Genomic DNA, 17,606 nt, shown 5'->3' with positions numbered 1-17,606 from the left:
ATCTAAATAATATATGACCTGTTTGATTTAGTTTATATAAAATGGCTTAAAATATAAGTTTAGAAGTAGTTTAGAAACGTGCTTGGTATTTTCTAGCAACAAGTACTTGGTTAATTTTCTAGCAATAAACATGATTTTTTTCCAACTTGGATGGATGGATGTATGGATGGATGGATGGATGGATGGAAATTCAGTACACACTGAACTTAGAGGATTCATTCCCACAAATATTTGCAGACATCAACCGTATAACTTTGTATGTTACCTCAGATGTGTAGAAGGTCAATTTTAAAGGAGTGCTTTATAAGCTTTCTACATGAGTCTTCCTTTAAAAGCGAGTCTTTAGGACCAAGAAGACCTTGTGTGTGTGTGTGTGTGTGTGTGTGTGTGTGTGTTTGTAAGTGATGTGTGTGTGGTCCTGACAGGCCACTGAGGGGCTCAGACGCACTAAAAAGAAGCCAGCTGAGCGCTCTGAGAAGGAAGTCGTTCTCCCTCTGTACTGCCTCCTTCACTAATTCCATAGTCCTCTAATGTCCCTGATGTTGAGAATAAACAGATGTCTGTACGTCCTCTGCCCTGTGAAGTCACCATTAAAAACATCACAATCACTTTCTCTAGTCTTCACGGTCTGAGTGAGAGTTTGTTTGTTCTCTAATCGCAGCTAATGAAGTTATGGCAATTACAGGACTTCTGTCAGTTGGTCTCTGAAGAGTTGAGTCAATCACATGAGCTCACACAGTCAAACTGACCATATGCCCAGATGCCCCGTGAGTGTGAGTGTGTGTGTGTGTGTGGTGACATTGGGTGTGCAGGGTGTAAATGGGGTGTAATGGCGTGTGCGAGACCCCTGCAACAGCCCATTAGACACACTAAATGAGTTAATGTAATGTGCACATGCACTCACACTGCCCGTAACTCAAACACTCTCGACTCGTGTCGGAGTCAAGCCTTAAACACTCTTCATCAAGAGGTTTAAATATCCGTTCATTAAGAGTGTATATTTTCAAAAGCACAAGCACTCGAGCGCTCACTGTCCAGTAATATCCATGTGTTTACCTGTGAACAATGTCTAATTATGACCAAGAATGAGATGCTAGTTATTAAAATACCTTATATAAGAATTAAATAATATAATAATATTCTGTAATTTAGAATTATCGCAATGCAAGACATAGTTTAAAAAAATAATTGGTAATTTTCTAGCAAGAAACCATTTTTAAAGAAAGATTTTAATGAGAAATTAATTTAATTTGAGAAAGACAACACCACTTAGGTGGGACAGGTCAAAATATTCATTATTTTAATTAATGTTATGCTAGATAACCATTCAAACAGATTTCTGTAAGATTTCTCAGAACAAAAACAAGAGATTTGTGCCTTTTTTTCTGGAAAACAAGGTACTCTGTTCATGGTACTCTGTTCATACTTTTCAGTCATGTTAAACTGATTTATGGATGTAATTCAGACTGTAAATAGAAACAATCAAATATAACATCCACAATGTGCTGAGTGCTAGATAGCTCAGAGAACAAGCAGTCTAAATGCTCTCCAGCTAAAAATGAGAGCTGGCAAAGAGAAGAAGAGAGAAAGAAGAGTGGTGTTTTCATTGTGGTGGGATAATGTCTTCCAGATCTCCCTGAGGAATAATTGCCCCCAAATATGTCTGCATAAGACTGTGGACCAAAGGAAGCGTCCAAATCATTTCGAAGTCAAGATTTGATGGATTTCCAAGCATTAATGAGAGATTAACATGAGAGCATGCTCTAAAATTAAGAGCTATTGACTTTATCAGTGATGGTTTAAATCTACAAGTAGAATGCAGAATTGGCATTTGATTTGGCTTAATGCAGTAGCCCATATTAACAAACAATTTACACAAAATGCCTACAGTAACAGTAGAATCTTTTTTTTTTTTTTTTGGTTTGCTGATGTAGAACAGCTCTTAAGATCACAAGCTATATTCTTGGTTTCACGTCAGTGCTCCTTGTTAAATTAAATGAGAGATCGTGAGATGAATTCTCACAAGTGCCCCCTTAAGAGTAAGACACTTGAGTCCAAAAATGGCTCCAGCTCTCTCTTTACTGTGTGTGAATAAAAGCAGCACCTGATAATACATTAAAATTCGTGCAACGGCAGAACAAAATCAAGAGTTTGAATGCCAGGGAATGCATGAACTTATAAACTGATAAAATACATATTGTTTTGGGTAAACCCATCTGTCAAATGCATATACAGTTTCAAGAAAAAGTATGTGAACCACTTGCAGAATCTGTGAAAATGTGCAAAATTTTAACAAAATAAGAGAGATCATACAAAATGCATGTTATTTTTTATTTAGTACTGTCCTGAGTAAGATATTTTACATAAAAGATGTTTACATATAATCCATAAGACAAAAAAATAGCTGAATTTATTAAAATGACGCAGTTCAAAAGTTTGTGAACCATTGATTCTTAATACTGTGTGTGGTTACCTGGATGATCTACGACTGTTTTTTTGTTTTGGGATGGTTGTTCATGAGTCCCTTGTTTGTTCTGAACAGTTAAACTGAGCTCTGTTCTTCAGAAAAAATCTCCAGGTCCCAAAAAATCTTCAGTTTTTCACCATCTTTTGCATATTTGAACCCTTTACAACAGTAAAGGATATATGTCTAAATATTTCCAAAAAAAAAAAAAACATTTTGATATGGCTGGAAAATTTGTATTTTTGTTTTGCTTCACACTTTTATATTTGTACTGCAATATTGACTTCCAAATAGCAACCCTAACTCGCTTGAAAGACACTCATCAACACGTCTTGATGAAAGAGCGCTGGATTCATCTTTTTTAACTCTACCTCATTTAAAGCGGAAAGCCGGGGTGAGAGGGCAATGAAAAACCACATATAAAAATCAACACCAACCTTTTGCTCTTCAGCTCTGCATAGAGGCTGTATTAAAAGAGCTGGTATTTAAATGGGAGTGGAAAGTCACTCCAAGAATATAAGCATCCATCAGTTTAATTACCATGGTAATTTTCTCTGATGATCTGACATTCTTTGCAGACCGGAACGACTAAAAACCCTTGGCGTGAGGAACAGATCTGGACTGTGTTACCACAGACGTTTCTGACACTGTCACGTCAGATGATGTCATGTCTGAGGGAAGTGAGGAGATGGTTATGGTCATTAGTATGGTAATGATATGGATAGGACCTTCATTAGTAATTGTGTTTCACCAAGGTCAAGGTCAAAGTTTAGATGGTGTTTGAAACTTAAGACATTAGAAGCTTTTTAATCAACTAGTTCTATTCATTTTTAATAAGAACTTGTGGTATATTGGTAGTGGTAGTAGTAGTAGTTGTAGTAGTGGTAGTATGACAGCAGTTATTCATAAAAATGGAGGAAAAATACACACAAACACACACACACACACACACAGAGAGAGAGAGATGTATTGTTTAATCGAGCACATTTCCAACATTTAAAAAAACGTAAATTCAGCTGCCTAGATCGCAGTCATGTAGTGATTGTGTACAGTTCCAATAAGTATACCAGAGCTCAGTAGTCTGCTACATTGTCCACAACCTCACAGTAAGATCTGGCCTGCAAGAATAGGAAACGTGTGGTTCAAATTCCTTTCAGCTTTAAATGTTTGGCTATTTGTGCCATTACCCGATTTACGCATTTCCATTGAGTGAGTCAATTAATCAAAAAAACCAAGACAGCACATGCAAATAAACAATGCTATCGCTGTGTGCAATTTATTCTTTGTGAATTCCCCACTCACTTTGAAGAGGCTCACGTCAACCTTTAAGAGTTTGTTTTGCTGATGTACAGCCCATCACATTACTAACTTTACTATACAAATATTTGAGACAGTAGCCTAAACAATAACTCGAGTCTGTCTTTCACGAACACCTGATCACAATCAAAAAGTGTTTAAATACCATGCTATTGATCAAACAGTACATCTGTATCGGTCCAAACAGAACCATTTGTAAACATGGACAGAGTCGCCACAGAAGTGTGTGGAAACATTATGAGTATGGTTTGGAAGTGTTCATTGGAGTCGGAATGCAAACAGTCAGACGTTCATATCAGTTATAGATTTCACTCTCAAACAATACATATCTCGCCCTGTTCACAGTCTTTCCCTCAGAGATACATTGAGATACATTGAGCCACACACTTAGCTAATTTACATTCATAGAGTCTCTTCTCGATTCAACAGTCAGCATATTTATTTGAGTCACATTTTAGTTCACTGCATGTTCTTTGATTTTGGGCTAGGTCTCTTTTGATGACAAATCTTGCCCTGGTTTATTCCATCTCTGAAACAATGCATCTTGCTTCTGACAAAAGGTGTAAACATAATTACTCAGCAGAAAATCTAAAAAGCATCTCTGAGGCTTTTCCAAAAGCACAGAAATTGTTTTTGAATTTGTCACTGGGCTGTAATCAAATTTTGATCCCTAACTGACATTAATGCACTTGGGTAATTTTGTGAATCTAAGTCTAAGTCTAAAGCTACAATGGGGCAGTTTCCCGGACAGAGATTAAGCCTAGTCCTAGAATAAAATGGCCCTTTAAACCAGATTAACAGAAATCTGCTTTCTCTGTCATGGTTTAAAATAGTCCTAGACTTAGTCTAGTCCAGAGTTTAATAAGCTGATTTCCTGGAGGAAGACTAGAGCTACTCCGTGACTAAATTGAGGCTTAAATTAAACCTATCAGGAGGCAGGTTTAACTTCAGATTAACGTTGTGTTTCAAAGATGTATTACTATAAATGGCATGCAATTAATTTTAAAATGTATTGTATGATGGAGAAAATGCTGTATTACTTAGCTACTTGACAAAATAGTGTTTTTCTCTGAGGCATGGTAAAAGCATGGTTCTCTCAGAAAATCAGGAAAACTAGATTTAAACAATAAGACTAAACATGTTGAGCTATATAACAATAATTAGTTTTCTGTCTATAATGTAACCAAACAGTTGTTCCCTTGTCTAATAAAACATGTAATATATTAAAGTGTCTTTAGTGTTTCTACAAAATAAAACCGTACATGTCCCGTATCCTTGGTTAAAATCGCGATTTTCTCACGATTTACAAATAGTTGGAAACATTTGGGATATTGTAAGTACTCAACTGAACAAAATATATAACACTGGTCTAGTGGTGTTTGGATATTTTACTGCAAAAATCTTACATATTGTAGCTTTAACTAAGTCTAATTAATTATCATGCACTGATAAAATATATACCTACAATTACAATGCAAGTCGCTTTGGATAAAAGTTTCTGCCAAATGCATACATTTACATGTACATTTAAATGGACTTACAATAGACATCATTTTACACCATGCAAGAACCTTTACAAAAAGTACCAATATATAACCATGATACTAAATGATTATAAAATTTACTTCAAAAAAGCCATGGTACTACCACTGTATGTGTCCAAGAACAGAACATTACTATAGAGTAAAAAATAAATAAAAAGATCAAATAAAATCAATACATGATCAGTTTGTACCATTTACACAAGTTCATGACTGTGAGGCTCCCAACATAATCCAAAATTTAAAGCAAAATTTTAATAAGATATTTAAATAATGATTATTTTTAAATGACTCTTATTTTTACTCCAAATGTGCCAGAGCTGAAAAACTGCAATTGAAACGATGTGTCGATACTGCCCTGATACTAGCCTAAAGCCCAATTAGTTATTAATTTAAGTCAAATTAAAACTGTAATTCAAACCGCTTACTTTCCCTTTTTTTATTGATGTCATTACAAAGTCTTAAAAGACTTTCCTCATCACCCAGTATCAGAAAACTCAATAAATTCAGATTACAGTAATCCACTTCATATGGAAACCCAGCGCCTTTAATCTTGTAAAGTTATTCTGTGGCACCCCGTGTTATACGCCACAGAGCTTATTAAAGACGGAGGAATTCAGAAAGGCCACGACATTTCACTTTATTATTTAAATTTTCAGGAAATTCATAAATAATTTAGGGCTTTTTTTTTTTTTTTTTTTTAGCCGAGAAGGCTCAAAGGGGTTGGAAATGTGTGTACCGTTGACAGTAGACATTGACTAGCATAAAAGAACGTCTAAGGACTGGTGGTTTCTGAATGACAATGAAATATGAGATTTCTATATGGTTCTGACCATATTCTGCTCACAGATGTGCAAACATGACGGGTGCTACATATCTCCAACTGACCCTGTTTAATATCTTCAAGCACATGTGTGGGAGGCCTGTGAAGGTTATTTTTTCCAAAGGCCAGTGTTCTGCATAAAGTCGGCACTGTCTGATAAAATTAATTACTGGTGATGTGTATTTAACTATTGTAGACACTCAGTAAAAATCCGACATAAAATGTGACTGAAGTAGATGCATCATGACCTGACTGTATCAACAAACACACAAACACAGTCTCCAGTTACAAGGCCTGTCCCATTTTCCTCATTTATTTTTGTTTCATTATGCAGGGACTGTGTAGCTGCTCTGTATTTTTTCTCTCAATAATTTACCAGCGTTCTTCACTATCTCTCCGAAGAGACTCAGCACAAGAGTCAGTTTCAGTCACGCATCAAAGTAATTCAGGTCAGCCATGTGGACAGAACCTAAAAACACATGTGTTTGTTTGCCGGCTGAATTGTAGAAAAATATAAGAAGTGAGAGTCTCCCATGTGACACCAGAGGCATAAGGGGAGGAGACAGAGCACTTGTGGAAAACTAAATGGGAGAAGCAAAGAAGTCCCATCTTCCATTCTTATTGGTAAAGGCAAACTGTTGTCTTATTGATGTAGAATGTACATGTGCATTAGGTGGAATGCCATGATTTAAGAATAAGATACTTGCTAAGTCTGCAAAAAGTGTGCAGAAGTTTGTGAGGATCCTTCTGAAATCTAAAATTCCTTCTGAAGTCTTTGTTACTTTTGATCATCCATTTAATGCATCCTTGGCGAATAAAAGTAACAATTTCTTTAAAAAAAAAAGTCTTTCTGACTTAATTTTTTAACAGGAGTATAAACTTTGACAAAATGCAACAAAACTATTGATGACTCATCTTGCACTACAGGGATTGTGTGGGGCTGGGTAAAAAAAAAAAAAAAAAAGATTTCTCAGTGCTGTTTTCAGTTGATGAATGAACTGAAAAATTTGTTACTTTTGATATGAAACAAAAAGTCTCAGAATTCAAATTCTGTCCATTTTATTATGAAATTCTAACAATAAATATCATGTTGACGCTCTTTAATGTGGCGTGACAGATCACTGTTGCCGCCTCAGATCAAGCGAAGCAGCACCGCAAAGCGCACGTAAACTGATCGTCTCTTCTGCTTTATTACTAGTAACAGCACAAAATAAAGATGAATGAACATCAGAAGGCTTGTTGAAAGATAAAGCACAACTTATCGAAATCCGTATCGTGTTTTAACTGCGGAAAGACGTCAATAAAATAGCTTGTAAACAATGTCACATAACATTACATTTATAAAAAGATAAATACATCAGAAAAGCCATCAATGTCCATGAACTTGTTAGTCAGCTAGAAAAATTAACTCTAGAGAGGAGGATTTTGCTAAATATATGCACCATACATATTCATTATATTTTTACCGTTCTTCAATATTTAATGTATATGTTTTAATAAATCTGTCAAGTTTCATGAGAGCCACCATTTAAATGTTTACATTTCAAAAAACAGAATCAAATCACAAGCTTCTGAATCGAAATTGAATCGAATCGTGAAATTTGTGTTAATACCCAGCCCTTGTTTTTTGTCCAATAAGATGCTCTCCAGAATGACAATGTTCTAATACATAATACTACCTGAAACCAACTACCAAGTAGCACAGCATAGTTCGTCAAGTCCCACCTAAACGTCCGGTTTCAATAGGAATTCCTGGAGGAAAGAAAACTGCACTTGTCAAGCAAGTTAATGGTGTCTTTACAGGGACTTTGGTGAAACCTCTACAGGTCCTCAATGTCAGTACTAAGCTCTCAAGTTGCCTCTGGCTGACCTTAAATCTCAAAATATCTCACAAATAATTTTTCATGGGAGTCAAAAACATAAAGATGGCATCAAGTGTTCGAGACAACAATGAATTTATCTCTATAGATCCTCTGATAGTAGTTCAGAAGAACCAACTTGTCCTATGAAACCACAGCAATATAATGTTAGTCAGCAGGACTTAAATGAACATTAATTGGCTGTGGGAGATGTTTAATTTCCATGGAGAGGTAAACCTGTCCATTTAATGAGACACTGTCCAGCCTACAAATACACACGCTAAATAAGGTGACGTCACAGACCAGGATGGACGCCTACATGCTCAGATACATTTGTCAAAAACAAACACAAGAACAGAAAAGAGACGAGATGGCTACGATAGCATCTCTGTATCAGAAACTACCACCATGACGTGAAGTCAAGAGTGGATGCTTTTTTAAAGTGTCTGCCAAGCTAACAGTGTGTGAACACACACACAGACATTACAGCTCTAATGGACCAGTCCCTGAAATACTATATTCACGGATTTCAAGTGAAGTGCTTCTGGGTCCTGACAGTACATCACTAATGCCTCCGTCACATGCGACAGCACTTGAACTTTGCTATGCCTGCATTTGCAGAGTTCTCCGGTAAGGTAAACGCAGTTCATATAACAGGACACTAACGTGCGCACTGATAGACTGCTGGTGGAAATTCACTCAATGTGATTTACAGCAACAATACGTACTTAGACTGCTCAAAATAATTCCTAGAAATATTAACAGAACTAATTTGCAGGCCACAGAATTAGAAATAAATAATTTAGCAATACTTATTTTACAATGCTAATTAAAAAAAGAGATCTTGATAATTGTCTACAAAATGTGACGAAATGTGGCACTATAAAAAATGAAACAATGAAGGCACAAGCAGGAGTGCGTGGATGCTCATATCACTGTTAAGCAGTAATGACAATATGCTCGCTAGCGCTCAAGGTTTCAGTCACATAATGGTGAACGAGTGGCTCTGTAATCGACTGCATGGCTCTTTCAGAGCGCGCACATTCTTAGCTGCAGTGGGAGTTTTATCATCTAAAAGAGCAAAAGTTGTTGAATGAAAAACACTTGAGATCAGAGGCTGGTCGGGCTGAAAGCTGCGGTCAGGAATCTTTGATAGATTAGATGCCTCATAAAGCAGCTCTCTGGCCTTGACAATGTGAGAGCAGTACCAGCTCTCTCTCTCTCTCTCTCTCTCTCTCTCACACACTCACACAGTGTCATTGTACATGACTGCATGTGTTGAAAAATGACAATGCTTAAAGCTGAAGAATTCAACGACACATGCTCTCTCTCTCACTCTCTCTCTCTCTCTCTCTCTCTCTCTCGCTTTCTTAAAGACACATGTCCCTCGCTCTCTCTACTATGCATTACTGGCAAGATATTAACTGCACATGAGTAATGCCAAATCAGTGCAAAATAAGTAAAAACAAAAGTGCAATGGAGTAAATATATAAAACAAAAAGAAGGAAAATACTGCAGTGCAAATAGAATACTGCAGTGTTTATAAATGATTTACCCATGCATTTTAAAAAAAAAAAAAATTCATTAGCCCTTATCTTTAATCAAAAACATTAACTTTCCCAACCCCTCGCAACGACATCTTTTCACTGATGACGTGTGCACTGGCACAAGGGTGGGACAATAATCCCTGTCTTCCAGTAACCTGTCACTCACATACTATAAGATTGAAGCAATTAGCAAACAAAAACGATCCAATTAATTCCCCATGAACAAAATCAAGTCCTGCCTTACATGTTTTTCTAGTTCAAGAAGCCGTTTCACTCTCTAGGGCTTTTCACACTGCGCTTAACCCCGGGTTATTGTCGCTCTAAACACCACTTTTAACCTCGGGTAAAGAAATGTTTCACACTTGTAATTTAAAAGCGGTTTAGCACTGCTTTTTACCCGGGGTTATGAAACCCTGCTCCGCAGCAGAGTTAGCACCGCTTTTGCGGTGTTAACCCCGCATTGTGGTGCCAAACTCACTTAGCAACAGACAACCAAACACATAGTCATATTTTCCTGCTTTGGACAGTCACGGAAACACTGCGCATTGTATATAAACAGTAAATTTAACGTTTGAGAGGAAAAATGTCAAATGCTGACAGAAAACGTGACAATTTATGTAAAGAAGAGAACATTTCATTCTTACCTTTATAGTCCGAAATGTCCATTCAGTATAAACTTGATAGTACAGTCGGTAATACAAGGATGCGCGATGCTAGAGCTAGTCTATGTAAACAGGACGCATGCTGCGTGCATTTATCTAATCAATGACACTGACACCGCAAATATGCAAATAAGAACATTAACCCAGGGTTTAGGAATGTACAATGTTAAACGTCAGTCTATGAATACCCAGGATTAATTGTTAACCCCTGGTAAATTATGAGCAATGTGAAACGTGAAGCAAGATAACCTAGGATTCTGTTTACCCGGGGTTTAGAATGACCCAATGTTAACTATTTTAAGTGTGAAAAGCCCTTCTGATGTCACAAATCACAATAGAGGAGAAACGATGATCACAATTTCCATTTCATGCCAATTTTAAACATGGCTTTTGGTAAAGGGCAAAATAAATTAATCAAAGGAATAAAGATAAAAAAATAAGACTAAATATGGCAATAATTACAATAATGAGCATGCATATAATAAAAAGGTATTCTTCTTCTCTCTCATTTCTGATGCCATTCAGGCTCTTCTATATTCTCTTTTATTTGATCTCTCCTCCACTCTACAAATGTTTAATCTATCATCTTTTGGTTGCTTCCATTTTCCCCCATTGATCCTGAACTAACACGGGAACACTTCAAGCATACAGGGACAGAAATGAGGTTGCGTGTCTGTGTTAAAAATCAAAGATGTACTTTATCATGCAGTATTCATGATAGCTGACTGAGCTTTGATGAATAAAATTGATGCAGAGGTTAAACTGACTTGCGTGTGTGTGTGTGTGTGTGTGTGTGTGGGGAGGTCAGGACCCTGACAGGTCTCCTCATGTGTGTTCTGTACATGAACTTCTTGCCAGATGTGCTTTTGACCTTCCTTTCAAATGTTAATGCATAACCAGAAAACCCCCAGGCTTGAACACATGCACACACACAACCGTCTGTCTTAACATGTAGAAGACTCAAGGACCGTTCGCTTGGAATGCAGGGCTACATACATAAAGGAATGATGTGTGATTCATCATGTTTCTATATTGATGATGATACAGTCAGAAATTCTACTTGCATACATTATCACACTTTTTTTCTTCCAACTTCCTTCTAAAACCATTAAATCTCATACTGAACTCCAAACCGCAATCCTTGGGGAGACGTGACTTCCTGTCAATGCATCAATGAACTCCAAATGTGAACTCTCACCTTATAAACATCTTATAGAGGTCAAAGGGGAAACATTTAACAACCTCATTTACTTTCACTGTAAAACAGGAGCAGACTGAACACACTCACACACTAGTGTAGAGTGTAGTTGCTGAATCCTAAATATAGACAGATGTCTAGGGTAATTGTGCTTCATCAGATCTCTACAGAAAGAACCTCGACTCTCGCTCTGGGTGTCCTAATATGAGGAAAGTCAGACCTCATTTTAGGACATTCTTGAACTGAACAAAATTAAACACTTATGAGTCCAATCAGAACAGAACATAAACAGTCTTTCCTATCGGTTCTCACATCATCTGAACCAAAAATCAATTATGGATTTTTTTTTTTTTTTTTTTTTTTTTCAGGTTGAAAATATGTCTTTCTTTCTCCTATGCAGTATTTTAGAGCAAAAAGCCTGTTTATAAAACACCTGCAAACCAGTTTAATCATTTGAGTTTATCAGAATAATTGGTGTCTCTGAGGTTTAAGTTAAAAAAGAGCTTAAATCTAAATAAATATTATCAAAAACATATATATTGATTCTACATTCATTTGATAAATAAAGTGCAATTAATAAAGTCCAATTACTTACTATTATTATTATTATTATTACTGATCTACTTACAACCCCTAAAATTAAAGGTAGGATAGGCAATTGCAGAGAGACTAGCAATAGCGAGCTAGCTTTGAACGCATTAGATCCCACCCTCCCTTCATAGTGCTTTCCAAAGCCACACCTCCTCCAAAACACATGAACGCGCACAACAGAGTCTGAAAAAGCGTCATGAGAGACAACATTAAAGGGGATCTATTATAGCCCTTTTTACAAGATGTAGGCCTGATTTGACAGACAGGGCTTAGACTAAGCCAGGATCAGTTCAATTAGGGTATTGAAATAGCTTTTAAAAACGTACACTAGAAAAAAACATTATTGGTGTCCATCTTGAGACAAAACAATGGCACTGACATATTTTAAGATATGGATTTCAGCATTTACTAATACATTATTAAAAACTTGTTAACATTAATTAATGCACTGTGAACTAATATGAACAAACAATGAACAACTGTATATTCATTAACTAACGTTAACGAAGATTAGTAAATACAGTAACAAATGTATTGCTCATGGTTAGTTCATGTTACTTAATACATTAACTAATGTTTAACTAATGAACCTTATTGTAAAGTGTTTTTGTGCATGTATCTTTAAATGCAAATGAGCTGCTGCTCCCCACCCCACATCCAGAAGAGGGCAGAACCTGTACCACTCCTCCCTTGGATACTTAGATTATCATCTCTATCGCGGCCACGCTCAAGTCACATTGCAGTTCTTTGTCATCAGGAAAGTTAATTATTTGCATGCGTTTTAAAGTTTAAACTTCTGATATATGGTTTTCTGAACGCACACATCCGAAGCACGCGCACAGAAAGCTGGCTGTCAGACGGCGCGCCCTGTGAGTATTAAACTGACCCCGTGACTGTGTGTCTACAACTCTTCATAGTCTTATGGAACTTGCTGATGACGTGTGATGTCTGCGTGAGTAGGGTGAAAGGAGGTGTGGAAATACATATGTTGACAGGCAAGTAGGACATCGTATCATTGCATTCGGTCCAAATGCAATGATTGGACAAACGTTGTTTGGTCCTGAGACATCCACAGAAGACATATGTACATTTTTTAGTGTTTAGTCCACTTCTATTATTGATTGCTATCAGGATGTGAAGAGAGTTTCAACCAGTTTAACAAAAAGTGTTTATAAAAAAAATTGCTTACCCTACCTTTAATTCAGCACAGCTTGCATGTACAAATAAACAGCATTATCAGTGAGCGCAATTCATTTGTCCCCCGAGTCTCTTCAAGTGTTGATGGTAGAATATGATAATTACTCTGATCTGTGGGGGTTCTACAACGACATCATCAATATCAATGTTCTCAGTAGTTCTCCCACTGGACTCCACTCATTATTGGACACACAAAGACATTGAAAACACACATTACCACTTTATATGAGCTCAGAAAGAAAGAGAGAGAAGGCGCAACTTTATCTCTTAACTGTTCAGTTTTGGTGACTATATATATATATATATATATATATATACATAGACATAATGACATAATGACATTATATCACTTAATAAAATACAGTTTCGTTTTAAGTTGTAAAATATACAGGCATCCTGTAAAACTGGAAACAATGCCACAGTATTTTTATGGTGAATTTCTGGCAACCACAGCTGCCAGTTTTCTACAGTAAATTTACCAGAATATTTTTTACAGCGTACTACTACAACTACTGTTTTTACACTACTGTTATTCTAATCAATAATGATTTTACATTTTACACAGACAGACAGATGGTTGACCTTAGACAACACCAGGCAAATCAGAACTGTCTCTAGGTATGTCCAAAGCATTTATGAAAACGAGGGCATGTCAACAGAGGAATGTTCCAGTCTAGCCATTCAGTTTATAGGTGTGCGCCATCCATTCAAATGTGTGTTAAACTCTTTTTCTGAAGAGTCATATCAACACACTCTCTGTTTAATTAAGGCAAGACGTTTAGTGTTAAAACCAATTTACAGCTTCCAGGAAAGGTGTAACAGTCACACTTCTATAACACCACAATGAGAGAAACCTTCATTTCCCACCTCAACACACACACTTACAGACCTCAGTTACATTCCCTCAAAACAGAGACAAACCTCTAAAAATGTGCTAAAGATATTCATCGACATCTCTCATCCACAAAATCATGCAGCTCTATGTGTCCCTCTCCATCCTGTGGGTAAAAATAGACACTTCCTTTCCCACTTTTGCAAACCGGCACTTTTTGTCAAGGTTACCATGGCAGCCAAACTAGGGAGCTCAACTAGCTTGAGGAACGCTGGGACCCTGTCCTTGTAACCACTGATATCATCGCCCCCATAACCTCTGGTCGAGCAAATTTGCATGATTGTTCTTTTATTCTTTTGTAGTCGGGCTGAGAGCGCTATTACGGTTATTGCGTATTGATTATGATAACCTTTGGCAGGCCTATATGATTCAAAGCCTTAGGCCTGAGTCAATCAATAGAGCATTAGGATTCTCCAGCATGCGTGACTTTGTCTAGATAGCATGTTGTGGAGCTCATACCACAGATTGAAACACGCAGACTTGGCATGCGCTGTATAGTTCGGGATATGCAGCATTTGGTGGATGAATAAACGTTATGTGTGTCGCATGAATGTTGAATGGGAGCTGATTTTTCAAACGTGGAGACGACGGCCGGTGGTAACTCCGTATCGGAGGATGGGGTGTAATTTGTGATTACACAGCCTGTTGTGTCATCCACTCCTGAGCTCTCAGCCCCTCTGGAGTACACGCTTACAGCATGATGAAGCACGTGTCAAGGTCAGCCTGACGTGTTCTGGACGTACTCCAGCGCGTCTCTAATCACCGAGGGCCAGCGGAGTGCTCCTGGAGGCGTGCTTATCAGAAAAACATTTCCGCTCTCCTTCGCTTTGTGTCTGGCCATCTCTTTTCTGACAAATGTCTTTTCTCTGCTCGGCTGACTTGCTGCAATGGATTTGTTACACAGCGGCCTACACAAAGAGAAAAGTATGCCAACAATTCTGTGTGTGATTTCTCCCTTACAGAAGACACCATAGTGGTGTCATAGTACAGTGATTGTATCAGATGGTAATACCCTTATATTTTTGTATACTGAAGGATTACATGAAGGATTGTGTGTACTGTGGTTTTTACATGGTACTCAATGTATTTCTAAGAACTCCAAGGAACAAATCCATGGTATAAATATGGCACCATGTCTAAAGACATTACTTTTTAACCAGTGTTGTGGAAGCAGATACTGCAGTGCTTTTAGGCTTTAGCCAGAATATACTGATTTAACTGTCAGCCTCTCTTATTATCTTTAGTTTCGAAAAGGTATTGCGATTTTGTTAAAATATGAGAGAGAAAGGAATATTCACTCCAAGACTCAATATTCCCTATAAACAAGACTCATAAAATTACTTGTTTGTTTTGTTCTTAAATCTTTTCAATAATGTGTCTGGATCTGGTATAAAGGAAACTTACAAGAATCATAACTGTAACAAACAAGCCAGAAATATAAAATCTGTTCAAAAGTTTGCGGTTGATATAAGATTTTCAAAATGCTTTCTCTTATGTCTCTTATGCTTGTCTATATCTTCTCTTCAGTGTCATTCTCCTATGCTGTTTATGTTCAGCGCTTCCAGGTTCTAGAACGCCGGCTCATTGGCCAGCTCCTGCTTCAGCATCACGTGAACAGCGTCTGCCAATAATGAGTCGGCGTTCTGACGTAGAACCTGGAAGCACTGAACATAAACAACGTATGAGAATGACACAGAAGAGAAGATATTGTTGAATAAAGTCATTATTTTTGTTTTGTTTTTGTGCATAAAAAGTATTCTTGTCACTTCATAACATTAAGGTTGAACCACTGCAGTCACACCAACTTTTTTAAAGATGTCTTTAGTACCTTCCTGGACCTTGACAGTGGTTGTTAAATTGCTGTCTATGGAGGAGTCATATACCTCTCGGATTTCATCAAAAATATCTTAATTTGTGTTCCGAAGATGAACGAAGGTCTTACGGGTGTGGAATGACATGAATTGAATGACAGAATAATTAATGACAGAATTTTCATTTTGGGTGAACCAACCCTTTATATTCATTGAAAGTCTTTGGGATGTGCTGGATCAGATTTTACAAAGTGCTTGACTCTTGCATTGTCAATACAAGATCTGGTAATACTTTATTATGGGGAACATTTCACTATTAATTATGACTTTTCCCTCAATAAATTCCTAATTTACTGCTTATTAATAGTTAGTAAAGTAGTTGTTAAGTTTAGGTATGGGGTAGGATTAAGAATGTAGAATAAGGTCATGCAGAATAAGCCATTAATATGTGCTTAATAAGTACTAATAAACAGACAATATCCTATTAATATGCAAGCTAATAAGCAACTAGTTAAAAGACGCTAAAATAAAGTGTTACCCAACATCTTATTGATGCATCCCTTGATGGAAATAACATCACAACGTATATTAAAATTAAATTTGTATCAGGTGGTTTGAATTTTGCATTAAATAATAAAAAAATGTTCTTCTCTTGTAAGTCATTGGCTGTTTTGTTTTAAAACAAGTCTTTTTCTGTCAAATAAATTAAATTTTTTGTTAAAGGTGCTAAAAAAAATTATGGAATAGCATGCATAAAATATCCCTATTAGCTGACAGATATCTCTGAAAAAGACATGCATAGAAATTGCATCTAACCCTAACAGCAAAAAAGACTGACTGCAAGACAGTGCGCTTTTAACTCTAGAAAAAGTTAGCAAGTCGTACACCGCAATAAAAATGAGTGAAATCCAAATTGTCATATGAGTTGTACTTGAATGTGAATGAGCAGAGTGCTTTTTGTTTGTTTCTTGACGTGAATAGGCCTTGAGCCTGAGGCAGATTTCATCCTCTCTGTAAATATATCTAAATGAATCACAGGGAGGTGGGGTGATTGGTTGGGCCGTCAGTGGCCTGTCCTTTACAGTAAGGGAATAAGATTTTTTAGGCAAATTTTGTTTGTGCAATCAAATGGCCAAACTGCCCAAAACCAGCCGACTACAGACCATTCAGTTCCTTTAGACTTATCTAAACGTCTGAGAGACAAATCAGATGATTCTTACACTGTAACTGTTTGCTTTTTTTATAATTTTAGAATACTGCTGAACCGCCAGCCCTCATTAAATAAAAAAAAGCAAACACTCTGTAAGAGGAAACAAGAGCTAAGCTGCATCACTGCTTATCAAACCCAACAAACACACACGTAATCAGGGCTTTGGTTAAACAAATGAGGACAGTTAAATGATAGCCTCTGAACACTGAGGGTGGTATTCGACCAGATGACAGCTCTTCCTGGAAAAGCTTCTTCAATTGAGTGTTACTATGAGGAGTGACCATTACTGTTCTCGCAGTCATCTTTACTCTTCCAAAACTCTTCATAATGAAATTCACAAAATCCATCCACTACTGGATATTCATAACAAAACCTGTATTATGACATGGATCACATTTAAAAAGTGGTGGGGTCAGTTGATGCACAGACATGCTGGTTGTCATCCCAAAATGGTAGGCTTAGCTCATACATAATTAGGTTGCACATGGGTAATT

Source organism: Ctenopharyngodon idella, chromosome 9 (genome assembly GCF_019924925.1).
Source record: "Ctenopharyngodon idella isolate HZGC_01 chromosome 9, HZGC01, whole genome shotgun sequence".
NCBI lineage: Eukaryota > Metazoa > Chordata > Actinopteri > Cypriniformes > Xenocyprididae > Ctenopharyngodon > Ctenopharyngodon idella.
The sequence above is the reverse complement of the archived record's forward strand: the minus strand, read 5'-3'. Positions refer to the sequence as shown.